Consider the following 24,035-nt stretch of genomic DNA (forward strand, 5'->3'; position numbering starts at 1 on the left):
TATAAAGTAAATAATGAATAAGGATCTACTGTATAGCACAGGGAACTCTACTCAATACTTTGTAATGGCCTATATGGGAAAATAATCTAAAAGAGTGTGTATATATATATATATATATATATATATATATATATGTATGTATAACTGATTCACTGTGCTGTATACCTGAAATTAACACAACGTTGTAAATCAATTACATATTTTTTAAATTAAATTAAAAAAAAAAGAAGATCTCTGGCGAGAATCAAGCAATTATCCAAGAGCTGTAGATCTGATTGCAATATGGTCTTCCAGTGTCTTTTGTACCTTAGTGGCTTTCTCCTTTTTTGCAAACTACTCATTTGAAATCATTCATGTTTGCTGCCTGGACTGGAGTTCCAATAAAAGTAAAATATGAAATTCTAGTTGTTTCTTCTTCACTTGATTGGACTAAATAAATATAGTTATGCTGTTAACATTCTGAAACTTAACATATGAAGTGGGACAATACCATCTTCTTTAATATCATCCTCTGATAGTTCCAGAGCTGGAATTGGTTCACTTCTTTCTGCCTCTTCAAAATCCATAGATAGGGGTAAATTGATAGAAATTTTTACGTATTTCGGACCCTGACCATTATCTGGACCTTGAAATTTCATTGAATAAAGCTTAACAGGCTGATTGAAGACGACAGTAATAAGCAGCTGTCCATCCCAATCAGATTCCAGGAAGGTCATGTCTTTTCATAAACAGTTGTCAAATTCATGCTCCTCACTTACATTAAGACATTCACAGCCAGATTTGTTAATAAAAAAGCATAAAATCCGTATAGCCTTTTGGAATATCTGTGTCCTCATTGCTTCCAGGGCTGTTTTCTAAGTGCTGCTCGGTTTTTTCTTCTAGTCCCACAGCATCTGCTCCTTGATACTGATCAACTGTCACTTTGTTTCAAAAAAACAAAAATGTAGGTATTGCTGACATATTGTTGGTGGCAGCTATTCCCTGACACTGATGTACACCTACTTCCAAGGAAACTGCTTGTGGATACTTATTACACATAGAGCTGAATGCTGGGGCAATCCTTAAACACGGTCCACACCCTCGCGTGGTGAATTTGACCATGGTGAGTCTGGAAATCCAGGTCACTCCTGACCCGTTTCACACCCACCACTCTCAGAGAGCCTGGCAGGGCGGCCACAACACCACTGGCTTCAAAGCTGAAGGAGGAGAAGGCCCTGGAGAGGAAGGGGGGAGGCTCAGGAAGATCTAGGCCTGGACAAAGGAGGTGGCGACCCTGGTGTCTTCTCCATGGTCCCCCAGTGCCGAGTCAGGTCAGAGAGCGGAGCAGCAGAGGGGGTGGGATGGGAGGGGGAGAGGAAAGATGAGGGAAGAAAAGGCCTATAATTTTATATGATGTAATCATAGATGCATTTATACAATATATAATGTAAGATACAACTAACAACACATTATACGTATGAGATATATAATACACACTATATTGATTATAATGTGTTATACATTTAAAATTATATATAGTTTTTTATATATATTTTATAACATTATTTATATATATACATATATAGTGTGTATATATATATGTATATATATAAATATATATATATTAATTTTTGGAATAGGTTTTGGGATAGTTTTATTAGGCTATTATTCACCTACCACAAAATTCAGTAAAGTCCACAAATCCAAAAAGGGAGTAAATAAAATGGGGCTGATAGAAAACTCTCCTTCTTGGGGTGTCTGCAGATGGCCCATCTGATCAGGAATTTGATTACATGGGTTGATCAACATATGTAACAGAGGACAGGCTATTGAAATGTTTTCTTTCCCAGCTTCTAGCCTACAGGCTAGGTGAGAACAATCATTTTTATTTTTCAAAAGATAAAATTTTAGTTATCAATATTTCTCAATGCCAACTATAATAATTGCATCCAATCTGTTTATTAAATCATTTCAAATTTAGGGCAATATCTCTTTTAATTTTGTGGTTTTAACGTTTTTCTTAAAAGCAAAATAAGACAGGATTTAAAAATTCCTGGGCTTGTTTTCTTTGACCACGTCTGACCACATCTGAGTCTGGTTTCTAAGTTCCTAATTGTTTCAATCAGGTTCTCATTCTCCTTAAATTGTCGTTGAGCTGCTGAAGAGGGTTACAATTTCCTCCATATTTATTTGAAATTGAATGGTCAATTAAAATATACACTAACTAACCCCTAAACTGACTGGACTTCTAAGAGATTTTTCAAAATGTATTTAAGGGAAAAGTAAAATAAATGATGCTTGAATGGTTAAAAGCTCTACAATTCTTTAAAAAGCCCATTTTAATTTAGGCTGAAACCCATGCAATGTGAAAAGTGCTACAAAGAACAGAGTGGGGGCAGTGAGGGTGCTTGTGTTCTTCATCCAAGGGAAGGTAGAAATAGTAAAAGCAGAGAAGTGAAGATTAGCGGAGACAAAGAAAGGGATGGTGGCTTCCGATCTGGCACCCTAGCATCTCCTTAGAATTAAATGGATGTGAGGCCCATGAGGGAAGCTTGGCCCCAGCCTCTGGGAAACCAGTCTCACAAAGTACCCTGCACCCAAGAGTAACAGACAATGAGGTGTCTGTCAGAGCCACCTTCCCTCCAAGGACTATGCACATCTGAACAAGGAGCATACAGGGTCCAAACACCATGGGGGGGAGCCCCCCAAATTCTATGCTGCACACAACTTCTTGGACCCTTCTGGGAACTGGGGCCGTGGGAGCAAAGACTCTTCATACTCACTGAGACTGAATCTTCCTCAACCCAAGTGAAAAGAGGACTGAGAGTCAGCTACAATTTAATTTTTTTAGATTGAAGAATAAAGTATTGTGCCATACTTTTAAACATGAGAATTTTTGGCAGCAGAAACAAGCTGACAACTTACGTTAAAAGTTTTCTCTTTGATCTCTGCATTTTCTCACCTCTGGGAAATGTGTCAGACCCAGACCCAAGCTGACATGGGTAAGGCAGGTACTTTGTTGCTGGAATAAGAAGAGATGATGGAGGCAAATCCACAGTGATGGAAACTCTCCCACTTATATTTAACATGGGCCTTCTGGGTTCCATGCTTTAAGAATGGAGGCACTGTGAAAAGACAAATGGCCCAGAACCCAGGGGTTGTTCAAAAATCACTTTACCTTGTCAGAGACAGCACCAGGGTACAGCTAAGAGAATGAGCTGGGTTCCATCCGAGCTTCACCACTACTGCTGTGTGATCTGAGGAATGTTACTTATCTTCTCTGTGTTTCAATTCCATTATTTGTATATGGGCATAATCATGGAGTAGCCTATAATATTATTGAGATGATTAAATGAGCTAATATATCCATAGCATTTAGAACATTGTCTTGCCCAGGATTAGGGCTCAGTGAATGTTAGTATCATCATCATCATCTTTATCATCATTATTATTACATGGGATTATGTCAGGTGACCAGGGTACTAATTTGACTTTATTCCTTTCCTTTTGCAAAACAAAAAGGACTAAATCAAATGGACTAATATCAGCTATTTCTAAACACATTTTTAGCAGCAGAAATGACTTTTCCTAGACATAAACTTCTAAAGAAGCTAAGCATATATGTATTCATTGATATTCTTTTGATTCTAGTTGCTTAAGTCAACAAGCAAAATAAATTTATGGGCTCAAATTACAAAATAAACTAGGAAGGTCCAGCTTCAAGCATAGCTGGATACAGAGGTACAAACAAAGATATCAAGATCAGTTTGTCTGTCTCCTCTCTCCTCTGCTTTCCCTCTTTCTACTCCATTCCCAGGATCCTTGCCTCCTCATCACAGGATGACCACTGGAAGCTCTCAGAGTAACATCCTTTTGATGTCCAAACTAGTGAAGAAGAGTAAACATCTTTCCCCCAGAATTCCCTGTGAAGGTCCTGACATTCACTTTGATTGGCTGGCCTATACCTCATGTCCAAGCCTACAGCAATCATAATGGCCAGAGGAATGTGTTGCACTGATTGGTCACTGGAGTCATATGTCCCACCCCTGAGGCTGGAAAGAAGCCCTGACCCTGAGAACAGAGGAAAGGAAAAGGTTGTTCCCACTAGGCTTGCTCTGCACCCTACCTCCTTGACAGTCCCTTCTCGAAACCCCAAGTGCTCCTAGTTTGAAACTCCTTGTACGTGGGGATCTCTAGCATTCTGCACGTTTGCTAGGATGCAAATCCTATCGAAGCAGTTACTACGGTCAGGGGCCAGAGTAGTGCCCTTGGGGAGGTTCCATTGATTATCAAATCATAGCCTGCAGACAGCTACCAGCTCCAACGTCCCGTGTGGCATTGCTTTGTCTCTGTGTGCCCACATCAGTGCCGCCTACCACAGCCTTGTATCTAGTGGGGGCAGGAGAATCATCTGGGTTCAGTTCTACATCACATTATGAGTGATGCCTCCTCTTCTAGTTATTTACTGCAATGTAACCAACAACCTCAAAACATAGGGTCTTAAGACAATAATCATTTATTAGTGTCTCTCATGGTTCTGGGGTCAGCCAGGCTCCTCTGGGCACATCTGGCTCCCAGCTCTCGGTGGTTACAGTCAGAAAGCAACTAGAGCTAGAGTCATCTTGAAGTTTTCTATGTTCACATGCATGGCATTCCGTGACCTGGGAAGATGGAATAGCTGGGGCTGGAACAGCTGGGGCTCATTGGCCATCTCTCTTCTCTCTCAATGGCCTCTCCACCTGGTACCTTCAGCACATGGCAGCCTCAGTGTTACTTCTGTTGCACTCCTTAGGTTGAGGCAATGACAAAGCCCACCCAATTTCAAGGGGTGTGAACACAGACCCTACCCCTTAGTGGGAGAGTGTCAAAGGATGCATAGTCCTCTTAAACCATCATATCTCCTGGGGATGGCAGGGGGTCAACATAACATCATGTTTTAGAGTTTATCCTTGGTCATGCTATTCTAATTCAGTCCTGCCCTTGGCAGAAATGAGGTGGGATTATCAGGACATACCAAGAAAAATGGCTTCTTAAACAACTGTGAGCCAGAAGAGAGGCTTAGACACTACACTAAATGCAGCGGTCTGGGCATATTGACCTATTTTGGATAGTTGGGATCCCTTCTAACCCTTGCAGAAATACTGCAATCTTCACCCTAGTGCAGTTTGAGCTTTTGCAATGGAATACAGCTAGAACCAAGAAAAACATTCTCTTTTTCACTTACTGATTAAAAGCAGTGAGCCACTCTTGAGAGACAGTGAATACAATTTGATGTTATTATGCAGAGTTTGACCATTGGGGGGAAAATATAATGTTATCTTTAAGGTAGGCTCTGGTTTTAATTGCAAATTTTAGAATGGGGCTTCACATCCAGGATAAGAAGGAAAATACACAAACTGCTGACTGAATCGATGCTCAACACTCTGCTCTCTGTGTCCTCCTCATCCTTGGGGTGATTACTAAGCATGTAAGCAAAATCAGAAGTCAGGGAGAAAGTAAGAAAGGAATGCATATACATGAGCCTCCAGAGGAAACCATTTCAGGCTGGATTATGGAATCCTGATTCTCAGTGAATTGCAAGAGTGTTTAAGAAAAGATTGCACAAGTGAAAGTGTGAAGCTATTGTCAAAACATGCAAATGTTTTGTCTTCCTTTTAATTTCTGACACCAAGTCAGTCCTAACCCCTTTTATTGGACCTTAAATGTCTCAAAAATAGGGGGCTTCCCTGGTGGCACAGTGGTTGAGAGTCCGCCTGCCGATGCAGGGGATACGGGTTCGTGCCCCGGTCCGGGAAGATCCCACATGCCGCGAAGTGGCTGGGCCCGTGAGCCATGGCCGCTGAGCTTGCGCGTTCGGAGCCTGTGCTCCACAACGGGACAGGCCACAGCAGTGAGAGGCCCGCGTACCGCAAAAAAACAAAACAAAACAAATGTCTCAAAAATAAAGGAAGAACATAACTTCTCATTATAGAATTGACATCTTACTGGGAGCTAAGTTCTCCTGAATAAAGAGGTCTAGATAAAATTATTAAACCAAAGCAAAGATGATCTCCAGCCTTCCGCTCCTTAATGTGCTAACATTCAGGTCTGCAAAATCCATTCTCTTCCTAGTGACTCTGGCAGTGCTAACTCTGGGATGCTATGGCCAACTCCTTTCTTCTCAAGGGCCAAGACTCTGTCCAGTTAACAGGCAAATGTTTATAAACCTGGCCATTCAATAGGTATTCAATTTGCATTTTCTGAGCACCAACCACATGCCAGGGGCTGTTCTACATACTTGTTTTACAGAAATGAATAAGCCAGTCATAATTTTGATGTATGAAACTTACAGTTTGGTACCATGTCTTTCTAGAAGAGCAGCCGTGGGAGGGGGGAATTCTATACATTAATCATAACTACTGTAGAGCCAAGAGGGAGATGAAAAGAGAGTTTTCTAAGCTTTGTAGTTGAATGATGCTCCTCTTCTTTCCCCAGTCCTATACATATTCTCTAGGAAAAGTATGGAGAACCCCAGATGTGGCTGATATAATAGAAGATGTTTTCTGTAAGGCTGAGCTATTAGTTAACTTTCTCCAAGATAGAAAATCACAAATATTGGTTCAAAGTGCATGCATATCATTCCCTATCAACACAAAATTTTGTTTTGGGGAACAGAGCTGGATTTATTAACTTGTGGCTAATGCTGAAGGGAAAAGACCATGATGCTGTTGCTGGTGAAAAAAAATCAATGGGCAGGTGGAGTATGGAACCCATTCAATCAACAAATATTTATTAAGTTCCCAGAGGTCCTAGGGTTATCATGGCAAACAAGACAGAGTGACTCCTCTTGTGAATTTTGTGTTCTGGCTGGGGATACAAATAGTAATGAGTGCAAAAAAAAAAAAATCTATAAAGATAGTGAAGATGATCCAGGACCTCGGAAAAAGAATGGAAGCAAAGATCGAGAAGATGAAAGAAATGTTTAATAAAGACATAGAAGAATGAAGAAAAAGGAAATAGAGATGAACAATACAATAACTGAAATGAAAAATACACTAAAAGGAATCAATAGCGGAATAACTGAGGCAGAAGAACGGATAAGTGACCTGGAAGACAGAATGGTGGAATTCACTGCTGCAGAACAGAATAAAGAAAAAAGCATGAAAAGAAATGAAGACAGCCTAAGAGACCTCTGGGACAACATTAAACGCAACAACATTCACATTATAGGGGTCCCAGAAGGAGAAGAGAGAGAGAAAGGACCCAAGAAAATACTTGAAGAGATTATAGTCTAAAACTTTCCTAACATGGGAAAGGAAATAACCACCCAAGTCCAGGAAGTGCAGAGAGTCCATACAGGATAAACCAAAGGAGAAACATGCCAAGACACAGAGTAATCAAATTGGCAAAAATTAAAGACAAAGGAAAATTATTGAAAGCAGCAAGGGGAAAACAACGAATAACATACAAGGGAACTCCCATAAGGTTAACAGCTGATTTCTCAGCAGAAACTCTACAAGCCAGAAGGGAGTGGCATGACATTCTTAAAGTGATGAAAGGGAAGAAACTACACCAAGATTACTCTACACGGCAAGGATATCATTCAGATTTGATGGAGGAATCAAAAGCTTTACAGACTAGCAAAAGCTATGAGAATTCAGTACCACCAAACCAGCTCTACAACAAATGCTAAAGGAACTTCTCTAAGTGGGAAACACAAGAGAAGAAAAGGACCTACAAAAACAAACCCAAAACAATTAAGAAAATGTTCGTGGGAGCATACATATCAATAATTACCTTAAACGTAAATGGATTAAATGCTCCAACCAAAAGACACAGGCTTGCTGAATGGGTACAAAAAGAAGACCCATATAAATGCTGTCTACAAGAGCCCCACTTCAGACCTGGGGACACATACAGACTGAAAGTAAGGGGATGGAAAAAGATATTCCATGCAAATGGAAATCAAAAGAAAGCTGGAGTAGCGATATTCATATCAGATAAAATAGACTTTAAAATATAGAATGTTACAAGAGACAAGGAAGAACACTACATAATTATGAAGGGATCAATCCAAAAAGAAGATTTAACAATTATAAATGTATATGCACCCAACATAGGAGCACCCCAATACATAAGGTAACTGCTAACAGTTATAAAAGAGAAAATTGACAGTAACACAATAATAGTGGGGAAATTTAACACCTCACCTACACCAATGGACACATACACCAAACAGAAAATTAATAAGGAAGCACAAGCTTTAAATGACACAATAGATCAGATAGATTTAATTGATATTTACAGGACATTCCATCCAAAAACAGCAGATTACACTTTCTTCTGAAGTGTGCACAGAACATTCTTCAGGATAGATCACATACTGGATCACAAATCAAGCCTCAGTAAATGTAAGAAAATTGAAATCATATCAAACATCTTTTCTGACCACAATGCTATGAGATTAGAAATGAATACAGGGGAAAAAAACTTAAAAACCACAAACACATGGAAGCTAAACAATACGTTACTAAATAACCAAGAGATCACTGAAGACATCAAAGAGGAAATAAAAAAATACCTAGAGACAAATGACAATGAAAACACGACGATCCAAAACCTATGGGATGCAGCAAAAGCAGTTCTAAGAGGGAAGTTTATAGCTATAAAAGCCTACCTCAAGAAACAAGAAAAATCTCAAATAAACAATCTAACCTTGCACCTAAGGGAACTAGAGAAAGAAGAACAAACAAAACCCAAAGTTAGCAGAAGGAAAGAAATCATAAAATCAGAGCAGAAATAAATGAAATACAAACAAAGAGAACAATAGCAAAGATCAATAAAACTAAAAGTGGTTTCTTTGAGAAGATCAACAAAATTGATAAACCATTAGTCAGACTCATCAAGAAAAAGAGGGAGAGGACTCAAATCAATAAAATTAGAAATGAAAAAGGAGAAGTTACGACAGACACCACAGAAATAGAAAGCATCCTAAGAGACTACTACAAGCAACTCTAGGCCAATAAAATGGACAACCTGGAAGAAATGGACAAATTCTTAGAAAAGTATAACCTTCCAAGACTGAACCAGGAAGAAATAGAAAATATGAACAGACCAATCACAAGTAATGAAATTGAAACTGTGATGAAAAATCTTCCAACAAACAAAAGTCCAGGACCAGATGGCTTCACAGGTGAATTCTATCAAACGTTTAGAGAAGAGCTAACACCCATCCTTCTCAAACTCTTCCAAAAAATTGCAGAGGAAGGAACACTCCCAAACTCATTCTATGAAGCCACCATCACCCTGATAGCCAAACCAGACAAAGATACTACAAAAAAAGAAAATTACAGACCAATATCACTGATGAATACAGATGCAAAAATCCTCAACAAAATACTAGCAAACAGAATCCAACAACACATTAAAAGGATCATACACCATGATCATGATCAAGTGGGATTTATCCCAGGGATGCAAGGAATCTTCAGTATATGCAAATCAATCAATGTGATGCACCATATTAACAAATTGAAACATAAAAACCATATGGTCATCTCAATAGGTGCAGAAAAAGCTTTTGACAAAATTCAACACCATTTATGCTAAAAACTATCCAGAAAGTGGGCATAGAGGGAACCTACCTCAAGATAATAAAGGCCATATACAACAAACCCACAGCAAACATCATTCTCAATGGTGAAAAACTGAAAGCATTTTCTCTAAGATCAGGAACAAGACAAGGATATCCACTCTCACCACTATTATTCAGCATAGTTATGGAAGTCCTAGCCATGACAATCAGAGAAGCAAAAGAAATAAAAGGAATACAAATTGGAAAAGAAGAAGTAAAATTGTCACTGTTTGCAGATGACATGATACTATACATAGAGAATCCTGAAGATGCCACCAGAAAACTACTAGAGCAAATCAATGAATTTGGTAAAGTTGCAGGATACAAAATTAACGCACAGAAATCTCTTGCATTCCTATATACTAATGATGAAAAATCTGAAAGAGAAATTAAGGAAACACTCCCATTTACCACTGTAACAAAAAGAATAAAATACCTCGGAATAAACCTACCTAGGGAGACAGAAGACCTGTATGCAGAAAACTATAAGATACTGATGAAAGAAATTAAAAATAACACCAACAGATGGAGAGATATACCATGTTTTTGGATTGGAAGAATCAATGTTGTGAAAATGGCTATACTACCCAAAGCAATCTACAGATTCAATGCAATCCCTATCAAATTACCAATGGCATCTTAAATCTTGTATGGAGACAAAAAAGACCCCCAATAACTAAAGCAGTCTTGAGGGAAAAAAGTGGAGCTGGAGGAAACAGACTCCCTGACTTCAGACTATACTACAAAGCTACAGTATTCAAGATGATATGGTACTGGCACAAAAACAGAAATATAGGTCAATGGAACAAATAGAAAGCCCAGAGATAAAACCACATACCTATGGTCAACTAATCTATGGCAAAGGAGGCAAGGATATACAATGGAGAAAAGACAGCCTCTTCAATAAGCAGTGTTGGGAAAACTGGACAGCTACATGTAAAAGAATGAAATTAGAACACTCTCTAACACCATACACAAAAATAAACTCAAAATGGATTAGAGACCTAAATGTAAGACAGGACACTATAAAACTCTTAGAGGAAAACATAGAAAGAGCACTCTTTGACATAAATCACAACAAGATCTTTTTTGACCCACCTCCTAGAGTAATGGAAATAAAAACAAAAATAAACAAATGGGACCTAATGCAACTTAAAGGCTTTTGTACAGCAAAGGAAACCATAAACAAGATGAAAAGACAACCCTCAGAATGGGAGAAAATATTTGCAAACGAATCAACGGACAACGGATTAATGTCAAAAATATATAAACAGCTCATGCAGCGCAATATTACAAAAACAAACAACCCAATCCAAAAATGGGCAGAAGACCTAAATAGACATTTCTCCAAAGAAGACATACAAATGGTCAAGAAGCACATGAAAAGCTGCTCAACATCTCTAATTATTAGAGAAATGCAAATCAAAACTACAATGAGGTGTCACCTCACACCAGTTAGAATGGGCATCATCAGAAAATCTACAAACAACAAATGCTGGAGTGGGTGTGAAGAAAAGGAACTCTCTTGCACTGTTGGTGGGAATGTAAATTGATACAGCCACTATGGAGGTTCCTTAAAAAACTAAAAATAGAATTACCATATGATCCAGCAATCCCACTACTGGGCATATACCCAGAGAAAACCATAATTCAAAAAGACACATGCACCCCAATGTGCATTGCAGCACTATTTACAATAGGTCATGGAAGCAACCTAAATGCCCATCAACAGATGAATGGATAAAGAAGATGTGGTACATATATACAATGGAATATTACTCAGCCATAAAAAGGAATGAAATTGGGTAATTTGTAGAGATGTGGATGGATCTAGAGACTGTCATACAGAGTGAAGTAAGTCAGAAAGAGAAAAACAAATATCGTATATTAACGCATATATGTGGAACGTAGAAAAATGGTATAGATGAACCGGTTTCCAGGGCAGAAATTGAGACACAGAGGTAGAGAATAAACGTTCTCTAATGCACACAAAGGGGGGAAAGCGGCAGGGGGGTGGGGATGGTGGTGTGATGAACTGGGAGATTGGGATTGACGTGTATACACTGATGTGTATAAAATGGATGACTAATAAAAAATATAATTAAAATAAATTAAAAAATTAAAATAAATTATACAATTTCAGAATAAGGTGGAAGAGAATGACAGAGATACGTCATGTTTTAGATAAATTAATCACAGGAGGGTTTTTAAGGAGTTGATATTTAAGCTGGCCCTGACCAATGAGCAGTAATGAGGCATGCAAGGCTCTATGGGAAGATGGTTCCAGGCAGAGAAGACAGCATGGGACTAAGCAAGAGATCCAGTGGGACAGGCCAAAACAGAGCGGTACAAGGAGCAGGGTGACTGGTCATAGTACTTACCTAGTTTGTGTTGAGCCACCTGATAGGGGAAAAAAATTTGGAAAGAATTTCTATTTGGAAGGAAATGATCTAGATATTTAAACAAGATTATGTACAGCTCAGAGGCAGAACATTGAGGAAAAATTGATACCATGAAAGCTGGGTAAATTCTTCCTATATAGGTAAAAATCAACCCTTGAGATGTAGGTAAAACTGAGCTGACTGATGAGGTCCAGCAGCTGCTGAGAAGAAATATGAAGACCTTGAAGCAGGAAGGCTCTGACAAGTTTAACTTTGGAGTCCACCGGCTTTCAGAATTGAGGGTCAGGTGACCTTATTCTATGGGGTGAAGGTAGAAAGTGATTGCTTCCTTCTTTGCTTAAGCTGCCATCCTGGAAATGTTCTAGAAGACTGGATTCTTTATAAGCTTTAGCCACAGCACATCAGAATAGAGTTAAATTTTTATAAAGAAGAAAAGGAAAATTACCAATCCAATGCTTTCTGTTCTGCGGTAGCCAGATGAGAATAACCCAAAGTCCTCAAGTGTCCATGGTCCCTCAGGGTCCCATGATAAGGAGAAATCCCAACATCATTTAAGTAATACCCCTACCTGCACCGTGATGCTGACTGTTCTCACTCTTGGCTCGTGAGGTCACTGCAGGGCTTTGTGATTCTGCAGGAGGAAACTGTTGAGTAGACTCGGATGATGGAGACTATGAATCCATAGTAAGTCTTGCTTGCTGCTCTCCGTGTTATGTGGAATGCTTTCAGATTTCTCTTCTCTTTTGGACGCTATGGCCAAAGGGTAGAGTTGACTCTTTTTCCAATGTGTTTTTTGCCATCTTCCCTTTCAGAAATATAATGTCTTATGCTTCCTCTCTGATATTCTAGTCTATTCTCCAAAACTGTGAACTTTTCTTTGAGCACGAATTGCTTTCTGCCTCTCAGGAATGGGGACTACTTCCCACTCTTTGCTCCTATCTCTGGCTGGTACATGGTCTGGCCCAGGGTCTTCTTCCTGTACTTCCACAGACCCCTGTTCTTCTTGGACATCCTGGAAGTGGAGAGGTTCCCTCTTGACCTTCCCATGGAGTAAGGCTTCCAGTAGCATCAGTACAAGGTCAACAAAAGACATACTAACCTTTGAAGCCATAGGCCTGCCTCTTATGATTGATTCCCTTTTATCTCTTGTGTTTCTCATAGTTCTTGTCTACTCAGTCTAGAGACAAAAGTCTGCCTGTTATTGGACTCAAGTAAAATTTACTTCAGCCCCGCCTTGTGGTCCTTAGTCAAACTTAAAGGAAAGTTGGTTTGGCAGATATTAAACTGGCTCACCAAATCTGTTTCCCTTTCTTCCTGGTTACACAGCTAGACCACATTTCCCAGATTCCTCTACAGTTACTTGTGGCCATGTGTCTGAATTCTATCTAGTAGAATGTGGCCCATGAAGATTTCCCATGAGCTATCTTCCACTTTATTTTTTTCCCTATCTATCAGCTAGATGGAGAGGATTCTAAGAACTAAGATGGGGACCCATGAGATGAAGGAGTCTGGGTCTCACCAACCAGGAGAATCCAGTGGACTTTATATGAATTAGAAATATATTTTTGTATTTTGGGGCTACTGAAATTATAGGGGCTATTTTTTTTATAGCAGCTAACATTACTTATCCTAAGTAATACAGTTGGTCACATCCCTTTCACAAGGTACTGTCCCACCCAGACACATACATTCTCCTAAACTCCCCCCAGATCACCAGACCGTATTTTTGGGTCTTTGGCTCACTCCCAAGAGGCATGGAGTCTAATTAAGAACACATGTATAAGAAGCTGAGGGCCCTCTTTCCCACACCAGATCCCTGATAGCTACTATTTAGTGAGCACAGACTGTTAAGAAAAGCAGATTCAATATGAAGCTAATAAAGTTTAAGCTTGGGGCCTCTCACATACATGGAGCTTTCCCAAGGCCTTGAAAAGGGCCTTAGCATGTTCACATATTTAAGTGTTTTCATAAAATCTGCAAATGCAAAATGTTTTAATTTTTTTTTTATTTGTGGGAGGGTATATTTAAATAAACTTCAGGCCCCACCAAATCTAGACACAGCCTCGAGGCTGAGTGTCTAACATATATTTTCAAATGTCATCCTCACAGCCCTGAAATAATAGGTACTATTATTTTATGGAGAAGAAATCTGATGCATGAAGATTTTAAGTCACTTGTCCCAAGTCACGCAGCTCTGATTTTCTGGAACCAGAATTCAGGCACAGGCTCTAAAGCCCAAGCCTGTTGCCACCCTCATGGTGTCTCTAGCCCACCCATGGGTCACATGCATGTGGTCCAGGGAATCAAACCAGGAGGCGTGAAGCAATAGCAGCAGTGTTTAGTATATTTCTCTTGGCCCCTCTGAATGACTTCCTTTGGACTCATCCTAATTTCTTCAGTCTCAGATAAGAAGAGCTGGAGAGTTTTTCTTCAGGGCTCCCTTAAAGTGTTCATTTCATACAACAAGAAACACATAGGATTTAGCATCAGAAGATGTGAGTTTTAGACTAAGGAAACAATGGGACATAATGGCACAGATTTTGCCAAGAGATTGATGTACGTAGCAGCAAGCAACTGGATCAACGAACAACTATGGACTGTCAAAGGCAGCGGAACAGCTTCAAAGCTCATTACTACCTCAGCTTCCACATGGTGCAAAATAACTGGAAGACGCAGAGGATAAAGAGGCAGGCTCAGAAAGGGGGTTAAAACGCGTAACTCCAGATGAGCCTTCAGGGCCAGCAATGCCTTGAGGATTGTGGGCGCACACCCAGCTGTTACCTGTGTGGTGGTTTGATCCCCAGCTAATACGCCAGCTGGTGGAGTATTATTTCCTTGTTGACTTTTTTGCTGCCACCTGGGGAGTCTTGGTAACTGTAAACAAAGATTTAGAACACTAATAAAGTGTCGGGCGCCAATGCAGTTTACTCTGTACTAAAATCAAGTAAGCTGTGGATGAGCAGCTGGCATGGGGGATCCCAGCCACAAGGGCTGGTGGGAAGCAGGAGTCCAGGAGCAGGGAGGTGGGGTGAGAGAAAGGGATCTGACTGCTGCAGCCTGTCAGTTCAGAGCCCGACTTGGACTCAGGCACATGGAGTAGATGCTGTTGCATGGGCAGGGCCCCCAGCCCCCGGCTGCTTTCAGTGTTGGCTGGTAAGGGCTCACAGAGGCCTCTTTCCCCAAGAATTGCCCTTAACTGATGCCTAGGAGGTTATACCCCTATACCCCCCACCAGGAGAAGCCTATAGCAATGACTGACTGATGCAGGGGTACAAAAGGCCAGCCCCCTTGCCTTAAGGAGGGGACAATTGTGTCTCCAGAGTCTTTCATGGATCAGGCCAAGTTTAGATTTTGCCAGAACACACATCGTTGCTTGCCTTCTTCCCCTGTCCTGTCTTCTGTCCTCCCTTAGAGGCTTCTCCTAAGCATCCTTCCTCAATATACCCTGGGCACCTGATTTTTCCTGTCCTGGGCTCTGCTTCTGGGGAATCCGACCTAAGACACAATGAGGGTTTTAGGCCCCCAGTTGCCACAGCTAAGCCTGGCAGGAAGTGGGCAGGGCTTTGAAACAGGAAGTCCCCAGAGATGTTCATTTAGGGCACATCCTCCTGCTATGTATATACGTAGGGAATGGCAGGTAGAAATTGAAGACACATTTTGAGAAGCAAATGTCAGCTCCCGGGAGAAACGAGTCAGCAGAGGATGGATGTCAGGGCCCTAACCTGGAAAGTACAACTCGTGCACATAGCAAGAAAATCAAAGACTATCCCAGTGCTAGAGCCTGGGTCAGCAAAGCCAGGGTAGAAAATGCTATGACTTGTAGGATCCATGGAGGTTCAGGACTCATATGTGGCTCACCAAATCCTTCATCTGTTGGTAGCAAGACCCAGCTACTTAGTAGCCTTGTGAATCTGAGCAAGTTAATTTTCTTTTCTAAACCTCGATTTCTTCATTTGTAAAATGGCATACAGCATGCACTAAAATGGTAAATATTTTATTATATACATATCATTCTAAGCCACAGTGAGTAATGGAATTTTTGCCTGCTACGGGGCAGACCTGGATTTCTACATAGGGCCTACCTGTAGATCCAGACTTGGAAAGCAAAGGAAAACAAAGCTATGGGATAAAATGTAGGGGCTGAAATAATGGCCACATCAACTCAAAAGGCCATGATGTTGCTTGTATGGCTACCCGTGGTCCTGCATCTTAAGGCCCAGAGCTCTGTGGTGTCATTTTTGCATCTTCAGAGCCAGTCTTAAAAGCAAGAGGGAGAGGGAGAAAAAGAGGGAGAGACAGCTGTAAGCCAAGAATCGTCCAGATTTGAATATCACTTATCTAGAATTGGACCCAAGAGGGACTGTTGGGGACAGAAAGTTGGCCAATCAATAGTTATTGACCTCAAGTCTGAAAGTGCAAGAGAATTTTTCTCAAGCTTGGCAGACACCACATTCACAATGCCAGATTCCCAGTGCGTAAATCCAACTGGAAATTCCCAAAGACCAGAGCACCAGGAACTCTAAGCCACTCAAATGTTCTTTCCCTAGGATGACTCTCTACTCTCCCTATACTTCTGTACAGAGTTGTATGGTCTTTATTTTAGCAAAGGGTTCCAAGAAGCAGACCTTGAGATGAGAATTCCCATGCAACTTGATTTATTGAGGAAGTTCTCTTGGGAAAAATTAGGTGTGGAAAGCAGGACAGGGAAGGAAAGAAGCCAAGCCAAGTTCTAGCCTCAGCCTTAACCTTCAGGAGAGGTTGGTAATGTAAATTACACCTCAAATTTCGGCCTAACTCCAAGGCAAAAGAGCTGGGCTTTCCTTTTTCCACTCCAGTCAATCATTGGATAGGGACTACTTTTGAGGAACTTCTGTCTCTCAAGCCAACACAATAGCCCCAGGGAGGTTCTCCATAGAGCATCATAGAGATGGACAATTAGAAGTAAAACACTTAGAAGGCAAGGAAAAGCATACCGAAAAGGTCAAAGGGATCGAAGGGAATCTGAGTGGAACACCATTGGAGATGCTACACACTTACACTTATTCTTTTATTTTATTTTATTTTTTTGCGGTATGCAGGCCTCTCACTGTTGTGGCCTCTCCTGTTGCAGAGCACAGGCTCCAGACGTGCAGGCTCAGCGGCCATGGCTCACGGGCCCAGCCGCTCCGCAGCATGTGGGATCCTCCCGGACCGGGGCACGAACCCGTGTCCCCTGCATTGGCAGGCGGACTCTCAACCACTGCACCACCAGGGAAGCCCCACACTTACACTTATTTTAAGGGAATGGAAAAATCTAGTTTCTGCAAATATGCAGTTTATTCTATTGGCTTTAGTGTTATAAAATTGGAAGGGCATAGGATTTAGCCTTAAAAGATGTGAGTTATAGTTGTTGTTCTAACTCATATAAACTTTTTGACCTTGGGTGGGTCACTTAACTTCCCAGAGACTTAGTTTCTACATCTATAAATGGGTTTATTACTTTTGAGCTTTTCAATATACATTGATATTTTCTGTTGCCTCCACAGGTTTTTGATATATGTATTTTAAAACCTTAAATAGGATGGTAGGTTTTTCATTTTGGCTTGTGATTTTGATAGTATTCTTTCTTTATAGTTCAAGGCATAGTGTTAGCCATTCAAACTAACACTGTTATGTGTTAGTTCCTTTCATTACTGTTCCTTTTATCACTATGTTATGTCTTTCTTTATGATTTTTAGCTTGAATTAAATTATATCTGACATTAACATTGTTATATCAGCTTTCTTTTAGTTCGTAATTGTCTTTTGTGTTTTTTCTATTTTCAACATTTCTGGACAGTTATGTTTTAGATGTGTCTATTGTAAATGACAGATGGTTGGATTTTTAAAAATCTGGCCTGATAATCTTGTTCCTATAGGCCACTTGAATTCCTTTATATTTATTTTGATTACTGCTATATTCATACTTAGTTATATGATCTTATTTTATGTTTTAGATTTATCATGCTCTTTATTTGCCTCTTTTTCCACTTTTTCTTCTTTCTGTTTGATAGTTTCAAAATTTTCACATATTTACTTAAGTATAAAATTTTATAACAAAGTTTAAGTTATTCAGTATCTCTACCCTCCTCCCAAATAACCCAAGAACTTAATATGCTTTAATTACACAATGAACACCTCCCTCTTCTATATTTTCCTTGACATTACTTGAATTGTATCTAGTTATGTGGAAAAATACCATTCTTTTTTAAAGAGTCAATAGTAAATTAAACTTATCAACATATTTCACCAAATTCTACACTAAGTATTGTTTCTATATTTCACTCCAACCTATCTCTCAAGATGTTTTCTCCTTCTGCCTAAAATTCTTTAGTAGTTATTTCAGTGAGGATCTGTGTGTAATAATCTCTCCAATTATTTCCATTTCATCTAGAGTGAATTTATTTCCAGTTGTTGCTGTCTTTCTTAGCATTATTTTCTCATATGTTTTGGAATTTTATTACTGAATGGAGACAGAGAGGTTGCACGCTTTTTCTCTTTCTCTTCCACCCCTTGTTTCACAGTCCTGCATATTTATATTTGATTTCTTCCACCACCTCCCAAGAACAGTAATTCCAAAACCAGGTCTTATATTGGTAGTTCAGGGCTAGCAACCTACACTGATATTGGAGTCATTACATATTCAGCAACCAAGTCAGCAGATTGTTAAGCCTAAGTCCAGGATGAAAGATTTCATTTCTTACAGCTTCCCTGCTTTATATAAATGGTAGCTCAGATAGTGGTTTTAAGAGCTTATTTCAGCATCCTTTAATGTATGAGGAAACCTCAAACTTGCTTCTGATTTCAAACAGTGAGTTTGAAGAGTGAGCCTCTTACTTCCTTTGTGAAATTTTTAGTCTTGTTACCCACAGGAACTCAGATTTCTCCATTGGCTTCTGGATCTGGAGTTCAGTGAGTCTGTAAACTGAATCCCAATTACTCCTCTGTTCAATTCCATTTCTGGCTTTCACAGATGTTTATCTCAGTTTTTAGAATGGCCATATTGTCTAAAAGTCTTCTTTTTAGATGTCATATTCTGTATTAGTCAGCTATTGCTGCATAATACAGTTACCCCTGAAAAGTGAGTGGTTTACTACAATAGTTGTTTAATCTCATTCACGTGTCTGGGCTTTGCCTGGAGTTTGGCTAATCTGGGATGGGCTTGGCTGGGCAACTCTGCTTCACTCTGCAGGAAGTGAGATGGGAGAATACAAATTTTGGCTTCTTTATCCTCTTGCTATCCAGTCTCCTGTTTGTGTCCCTTCCCCCCACCCCCTGCCATATAGCCAAGTTCAGTGGTAGCCAAAGAACTAGGGTACCATTGATGAGTCCATAAATGTCAGTCCGCTAGGGCACAGAGCTTGTTAGAGAAGGTGAGGGGGGCAACAAAGAATACCTCGTACATATCGGAGGGAAGTCATAGGCAGTTGGTAACTCACTGGGAGACACAGGGCATGTGCAACAGAAAACCAAGACTCATGAGTCTCAAAAAGGTGTGATTCCCCCAAGACAGATTTTTGGAAAATCACTTTTTTGGCGCTTTTGGAAATTGGCAACTCTTGGCTTAGACTGGGGGATACAGAGGCAGAGGAGTCCCAGTATCTCCAAGTGGGAAAATCCTGTTGCCTTTGAAAACTGTCTTGCACTCAAAGAAATACGATACACTTTGGACTTTTTATCACTTAGGTCTCATTAATCTAGTCTTTTGTACTGAAAAGAATGAAAGGAGGGCAATTTTTTCCATTCAATGGACATTGAAGTGGCAGTCAGGAAAGCTATTGTGTTCCAGCTCTGCCACTGTCAAGTTCTGTGACCTTGGACAATACATGTGGCTTCCTAAGCCTCTGGTTTCCTCCTGCGGAAAATGAGGCGGAAAATGAGGTGGTTGAATCAAATGCCTTCACATCTCTGAAAACTCAGTATCTATAGTTTATAGATGGGATGAGTGGCACTTGCAGTTTTGTTTTCTTTTTATTAAAAAATATTCAACTCTGCCCATGTTCTGGTCTCTTTACTGAATTACTCGAACTAATGGGAATCTTGTGAAAGAACTTTTTATTTTCTATCTTCCTTTCCCTAACTCTTAAATCCATTATTTTCATCTATGCCTCTCAGGCAAAGGAGAGCCAGCCCTGACAGCCACCCAAGGCAAAACATGGTTTGATAATGATAAAATGAAAAAACTAGATGCCTGTAAATTTAGATCTCCAGCACGGGTACTGATTTCCTGGCCTCGTGGACATCCCAGTAATTATCTAGAATTATGCATAATTTACCTACTTCCATTTTCTAAGAAATTGTCAGCTTTCAGGTCAGGGTTTGACAATTTATTGGTTTGTCCTGTGGAAATAAATTGGGGGCATTTGAGACTGGAGTCTTTAATGTGTGCATTTGGGGTGGTAGATGTGAAGCTGCCTCCTATTTATAGCTGAGCAAGCTTAATTGTTGCTTTTCAATCTAAATAGAAAGGCTCTGTTTACTGCTGCTTTTAATTGTAGCAAGTTGGTGAAAAACCATGCAAGGCCTCTTCAGTAAAGGCAATTCAATAAAAGCATTTTGTCAATAAATTATTATTGCCATCATGAAAACCATGCACAGCCTTCAAATATAAATCAAGCAACAGCTCGGCTTCTCCCTTTGATGGACTCAGCATAGTGCTTTTAAATTTTCTTAATTCATTCTATTTTTCTCCTGTTTCCATAGAATATTAGAGCTGATAAGGGCATTGTGGATCTTCTTATCTCTAGTCTTCATTTTACAAAGGAAAGTCTGAATTCGCTGTGCAGGGTTGGGACATGATTGTGTCTAGAATCATTAAAAAAAAATCATCCGGGAAATCAGAAAATCAACCTGCATTCTATGTGTGCCTAGTTGGAAGAGGATTGTGCTCTACACCAAACCTGTATTTGAGGAGTTCTCTTTTACAAAGCTCTTAAAAGTTTCCTACCAAGTGTGTTATTTTATCTTCAATTTCGTGGGAATTGAGCAACATTGTATAAGGATCCAACCCAGAAGGAGGTTCTCTATGTGGGAATGTAGGGATGAGTGGAGGATTATATTTTTCAAAAATGACCATAACAATATTTCCAGGACCACATACTTTTCCAGAACTTTCCATCCTCCATCAGTTCATGTTCCCTCCTCTTGAACGTGGACAGTCTATGAAAGCCTTGATGAGTAGAATGCAACCAAAGCCATTTTGAGTGACTTTTGAGGCTAGGTCTTAAAAGGCACTATGTTTCCACTTCCTTTCAGGGTGCTTGGAACACAGCCACCATGCTGTGAGGAAGCTCAGGCTACGTGAAGGGACCCTATATAGATGTTCAACTGAGATCCCAGCTGACAGCTGGCATTGACAAGAAAGTGACTTTGAGCTGCTCCAGCTAATGACAAATACAATTGAATGAGCTGTTTCTCTTGGGCACTGTTGAAACTGCAGATTCTTGAAGAAAATAAATATTGTTGGTTTAAGCCACCACATTTTGACACAATATGTTACACAGCCACGGAAACTGGAATTTTTTTTCTTTTTTCTTTTTTTTTTTTTTTTTTACATCTTTATTGGAGTATAATTGCTTTACAATGGTGTGTTAGTTTCTGCTTTATAGCAAAGTGAATCAGTTATACATATACATATGTCCCCATATCTCTTCCCTCTTGCGTCTCCCTCACTCCCACCCTCCCTATCCCACCCCTTTAGGTGGTCACAAAGCACCAAACTGATCTCCCTGTGCTATGCGGCTTCTTCCCACTAGCTATCTATTTTACGTTTTGTCCTGTATTTATGTCCATGCCACTCTCTCACTTTGTCACAGCTTACCCTTCCCCCTCCCCATATCCTCAAGTCCATTATCTAGTAGGTCTGTGTCTTTATTCCCGACTTACCCCTAGGTTCTTCATGACATTTTTTTTCTTAGATTCCATATATATGTGTTAGCATATGGTATTTGTCTTTCTCTTTCTGAGTTACTACACTCTGTATGACAGACTCTAGGTCCATCCACCTCATTACAAATAACTCAATTTCGTTTCTTTTTATGATGAGTAATATTCCATTGTATATATGTGCCACATCTTCTTTATCCATTCATCCGATGATGGACACTTAGGTTGCTACCATCTCCTGGCTATTGTAAATACAGCTGCAATGAACATTTTGGTACATGATTCTTTTTGAATTATGGTTTTCTCAGGGTATATGCCCAGTAGTGGGATTGCTGGGTCATATGGTAGTTCTATTTGTAGTTTTTTAAGAAACCTCCATACTGTTCTCCATAGTGGCTGTACCAATTCACATTCCCACCAGCAGCGCAAGAGTGTTCCCTTTCCTCCACACCCTCTCCAGCATTTACTGTTTCTAGATTTTTTATGATGGCCATTCTGACTGGTATGAGATGATATCTCATTGTAGTTTTGATTTGCATTTCTCTAATGATTAATGATGTTGAGTATTCTTTCATGTGTTTGTTGGCAATCTGTATATCTTCTTTGGAGAAATGTCTATTTAGGTCTCCTGTCTATTTTTGGATTGGGTTGTTTGTTTTATTGTTATTGAGCTGCATGAGCTGCTTGTACATTTTGGAGATTAATCTTTTGTCAGTTGTTTCATTTGCAAATATTTTCTCCCATTCTGAGGGTTGTCTTTTGGTCTTGTTTATGGTTTCCTTTGCTGTGCAAAAGCTTTTAAGTTTCATTAGGTCTCATTTGTTTATTTTTGTTTTTATTTCCATTTCTCTAGGAGGTGGGTCAAAAAGGATCTTGCTGTGATTTATGTCATAGAGTGTTCTGTCTATGTTTTCCTCTAAGAGTTTGATAGTTTCTGGCCTTATATTTAGGTCTTTAATCCTTTTTTTTGTTTGTTTTTGTTTTCTTTGCGGTACACGGGCCTCTCACTGTTGTGGCCTCTCCCATTACAGAGCACAGGCTCTGGACATGCAGGCTCAGTGACCATGGCTCACAGGCCTAGCCGCTCTGTGGCATGTGAGATCTTCCCAGACCAGGGCACGAACCCGCATCCCCTGCATCGGCAGGTGGACTCTCAACCACTGCCCCACTAGGAAAGCCCAGGTCTTTAATCCATTTTGAGCTTATTTTTGTGTATGGTGTTAGGGAGTGTTATATTCTCATACTTTTACATGTACCTGTCTAGTTTTCCCAGAACCACTTATTGAAAAGGCTGTCCTTTCTCCACTGTACATTCCTGCCTCCTTTATCAAAGATAAGGTGACCATATATGTGTGGGTTTATCTCTGGGCTTTATATCCTGTTCCATTGATCTATATTTCTGTTTTTGTGCCAGTACCACACTGTCTTGATTACAGTAGCTTTGTAGTATAGTCTGAAGTCAGGGAGCCTGATTCTTCCAGCTCTGTTTTTCGTTCTCAAGATTGCTTTGGTGATTTGGGGTCTTTTGTGTTTCTGTACAAATTCTGAAATATTTTGGGAAACTGCAATTTTGTGATACAAATACTATCCTCGTGCATCTCACTTCTATTTAAAGTGTATCTTTCGGAGAGCTTCAAGGTGGCAGAAGAGTAAGATGAGGAGATCACCTCCCTACCCACAAATATATCAGAAACACATCTACACGTGGAACAACTCCTACAGAACATCTACTGAATGCTGGCAGAAGAACTCAGACCTCTCAAAAGGCAAGAAACTCCCCACATACCTTGGTAGGGCAAAAGAAAAAAGAAAAAACAGAGACAAAAGAATAGGAATGGGACCTGCACATGTGGGAGGGAGCTGTGAAGGAGGAAAGGTTTCCACACACTAGGAAGCACCTACACGGGCGGAGACTGTGGGTGGCGGAGCGGGAAGCTTTGGAGCCACAGAAGAGAGCACAGCAACAGAGGTTCGGAGGGCAAAGTGGAGAGATTCCCATACAGAGGATCAGTGCCGACCAGCACTCACTAGCCCGAGAGGCTGGTCTGCTCACCTGCTGGAACGGGTGGGGGCTGGGAGCTGAGGCTCGGGCTTCAGTCGGATCCCAGGGAGAGGACTGGGGTTGGTGGCATGAACACA

General features: G+C 40.2%; 1 pseudogene; it reads right to left on the bottom strand.

Annotated features, from left to right (window-relative positions):
• Nucleotides 1-232: 232 nt before the first annotated feature.
• LOC113626628 (thioredoxin-like protein 1 pseudogene) overlaps nucleotides 233-24,035 on the bottom strand; it is a 43,248-nt pseudogene continuing 19,445 nt past the window's right edge.

Source organism: Aethalodelphis obliquidens, unplaced genomic scaffold (assembly GCF_003676395.1).
Source record: "Aethalodelphis obliquidens isolate GAN/ISIS:26980383/991018 unplaced genomic scaffold, ASM367639v1 scaffold18, whole genome shotgun sequence".
NCBI lineage: Eukaryota > Metazoa > Chordata > Mammalia > Artiodactyla > Delphinidae > Aethalodelphis > Aethalodelphis obliquidens.